Raw genomic sequence first — 3,774 nt, 5'->3', positions numbered from 1 at the left:
CAAGTTTGGAAATGCATATTTGCAAGCAGCATTACAAAAGTATTCATGGAGAATGCATAATCTCTGAAAATTATGAAAACATCCCTGCTACTAATACATTTCTAAATACAAAACTGACTACCATATTTGTTACTTCTGTGTAGCGAGAGAAGTTCATTTTCAAAACAGATAAAATTCAGTCTTTAGGTGTGAATGGTATGAATGACAGTCTTTTGTTTGTTTGTTTTTTAAATTTCTTTGGGATCCTTAAGCATGCAAAAGCTTTGAACAGGAGGGTCCACCAAGGAACCAGGGTTGTCATGGCATCCAGTTAAGCCAGAGCTGGAAATGCCTCTGGGTCATCCACATCAGGAGCAGAAGCACTTGACTTGTCAGTCTTGCTGCCACGGTTCGGACGTCCACCACGCCCACGTCCACCTCACCCTCCCCTGCCACCACGTCCTGGGCGGCCTAGGTCTCCAAAATTGATCTCCAGCTGAGACGTTATATCATTTGCTGGCTTCCGGAAATTATGGTCCATAACAGAGTCTTCAGCATGAGCCTCTTCACTCTTTGATTTATGAAGAACAAATCCTTTCTTCCATTGCCCATCAGCACCTTCATTTGGTTTTCAGATATTAAATTCTACTTTTGCCCGGTCTTTATTCTGAATTGCCTTCCACTCATCCAAAGTCATCTCTTTTGGACCCTCTTCCTTTACCTCTTCCACTTCGTTTTCCTTATTTTCAGTGTCTGCCACTGGATGTTCTTCACCTTCAGGTGTTTCCTCAGTCACATTTGATTGATCCAAGTCAGTTAATTCATCTTTGACAGTTCCCCAGTTGTGAGATCCGCTACCTCCACGTTTGTCCTCGTGCTTCAGACCACTGTAATGTGAAAAAGATCTATCACTTCCACTATGCCTGTCAAATTCACGTTTGCCACGAGAATCAAATCCATCTCCTCAGCCCATTCCACGTCCACGGCCTCCTCGACCTCTTCCAAGACCACCACGGCCTCGGATAGGTCGGTCAATTATAGGCCTATCAACTGAAAACTCTCCTCCTTCACCCTTTTCTTCTAGTGGCTTTTCAAATCTTCTTTCACGAGGTGGTCGCCTTTCTGGTCTTCTATCAATTATTTTCCCTTCACCTTGAAGTTGTTGATCAGGTCTTCTCCCAACACGTCTTATTCCTTCTTTCTTGAACGCCACGGGCGGCTGCGTCTCCTCTTTCTTGTCAACCACGCCAACGTTGGGAGGCAGCGGGTTTTTGCGGTCTTTCTGGGACTCTTTACGCAGCTGTTTGCCTGCCGCGTTGGAGTTGGTCTGGGCCGCAGCCTGAGCTGCGCTCTTGGCCCCGGGGCCCCCAACGCCGCCCCCGCCGGCTTCTTTTTTCTTGTTCTCTGCTGCCTTCAGCACCTCGAAGGGGTCCGATTCGTCGTCAAATAACTGGTCGAATCGGTTGGTGACCACGCAGCCGAAGCCTTCCTGTAGGTGCCCAGGCATGATGGTGGCTCGGCGGCGCGTTCCTCCACGGATTGCAGCAGGCCACGCCGAGCCAAGAGCCCTATGTCTTTTAATTGAAGAATTTAGTCCATTTATATTCAAGATTTTATTGGTAAGTAAAGACTTGGTCCTATCATTTTTCCATAAATATTCCTATTGTTTGTTTTGAGTCTCATTTGTTCTTTTACTTGGAGATGTTCTATCTTCACATTCTTTCATGATTCTGATTGTCTTTCCCTGTTTCTTCTATATGTAGTATATACTTAAGTATAATTTGTAAGGCTTGCTGGGTGGTGACAAATTATCTCAGTTTCTTCTTGTCTTTGAAAGTTTTTATTTCAACTTCCTCTATGAATAAGAGCCTTGCTGCGTAAAGTCTGCTGCATTGGCAGTTTTTTTCTTTTAGGACTTGGTCTATATCTCTCCATTCTCTCCTGGCCTATAGGGTTTCTGTTGAGAAATCTGCTGTCAATCTGATAGAATTTCCTTTAAAAGTGACCTGGCATTTCTCTCTTCCAAATTTTAGGCTATTCTCTCTGTTTCCCTTTTAGAAGTTTGACTATAACGTGTCACGGTGAGGATTTTTTTTTGATCATGCCTATTTGGTATTTTATGCACTTCTGAATTTGGATGTCCACATCTTTCTTCAAATTTGGGAAATTTTCTGCTATTATTTCATTGAACAGAATTTCTATTCCATTCTTTTTTTCTACTCCTTCACTCCCAAGACTCCTGTATTTGGTCATTTTATGGTATCCCATAGATCCCATTCATCCATTCTAATTCTTCTTCTTTGTCTTTTTCATCTTACTGAGCTAGTTGTCATCTAGACTTGATATTCTTTCTTCTATCTCATCAAGTCCATTTTTAAGTGTTTCCCCTGCATCTTTTAAATTTGACTTACTGAACATTTCTTTCTTTTCCTTTTTTTTTTTTTTTTTTTTTTTGACAGGCAGAGTGGACAGTGAGAGAGAGAGAGAGAGAGAGAAAGGTCTTCCTTTACTGTTGGTTCACCCTCCAATGGTCGCTGCGGCCGGCGCACCGCGCTGATCCAAAGCCAGGAGCCAGGTGATTCCTCCTGGTCTCCCATGTGGGTGCAGGGCCCAAGGACCTGGGCCATCCTCCACTGTCTTCCCGGGCCACAGCAGAGAGCTGGACAGGAAGAGGAGCAACCGGGACAGAATCTGGCGCCCCAACTGGGACTAGAACCCAGTGTGCTGGCGCCACAGGCAGAGGATTAGCCTATTGAGTCGTGGCGCCAGCCTGAACATTTCTAATACTATTGTTGAACTCTTTTTCAGTATCTATTTCTGCTGATTTTTTTCATCCATGCTGTATAATGATTTCCTAATTTCATTTAACTGTTTCTCTATATTTTTTAGTAACCTTACAATCATCTTTTAAATTTTTTTCAGGAGTTTCATCAGTCTCCCTTTCTTCATAGTCCAATAGTAACACATAATTGTGTTCCTTTTTGGGGAGTCATGTTGCCTGTCTTGTTCATGCTTCTTGTGTTTCTACACTGATTTTTGTTCATTTTGGGATCTCTTGTTTCTGTAACTTCCAGAAAGTTTTTTTTTTTTCAATAAGGGCTTTATTCCTAGAGTTATGCCTCTGGGGCTTGGTAGAGTGCATAAGGCTTACACTTAAGCTCCAGGGGTGTGTCCTGGATTGGGCCAGGAAGCTCTGGCCACTATTTGTGGGTGGGTAAGAGTCCAGAGAGACACCAAGATGGATGTGGTAAAGTACCTCTGGTTACAGGGAGGGGATGTTTGAGCTGACTAGTGTGTTCAAAGTCACCACTTTTCTCTGTGCCAGTGTAAACTAGCTGATTCCCAGGTTAAAGCAAACTCATGGTACCAGCAAACTTCACCCACCCAGGTGTGTGCACTGTCCAGAGCACTGACTCAATGTGTACTACAACCTATGACCCCACACTGAGCTATGTCCCTAATGTGCAAGAACCTCTAAGTCTCCACAGTCAGACTGAGCAGGTGCACAAGAACCTAGCCTCAGCCTGCTATTTTTCAAGTAGTTATGGATGAAGAGCTGTGGGAATGAGAATGGCGCTCAGCTTTGTCAGGGTATGCCTTCCTTATTTCCAGAGTACTAGGGGCTGCCCCAGCTGCCCTGCCCCCTGTTGTCCACCAGCGCCTGGAACATTATTTCAGCCTAGACTCTAGCAGCCACTGCCACGCTGGGCCCAGCGGGACCTGCGGGGCTCAATCTTCTCTACTGGAATACAGAAATGTCTCTGCACCCCTAGAAAGAAGATAAGTAAGAACTTC

General features: G+C 44.5%; 1 pseudogene; it reads right to left on the bottom strand.

The window, feature by feature from the left end:
• Positions 1-242: 242 nt before the first annotated feature.
• Positions 243-1,557, bottom strand: LOC100346430 (SERPINE1 mRNA-binding protein 1-like; annotated as a pseudogene).
• Between the last annotated feature and the right edge of the window lie 2,217 nt (positions 1,558-3,774).

The sequence above is a fragment of the Oryctolagus cuniculus genome, chromosome 2, assembly GCF_964237555.1.
Source record: "Oryctolagus cuniculus chromosome 2, mOryCun1.1, whole genome shotgun sequence".
In the NCBI taxonomy this organism is placed as follows: Eukaryota; Metazoa; Chordata; class Mammalia; order Lagomorpha; family Leporidae; genus Oryctolagus; species Oryctolagus cuniculus.
The sequence above is the reverse complement of the archived record's forward strand: the minus strand, read 5'-3'. Positions and strand labels throughout refer to the sequence as shown.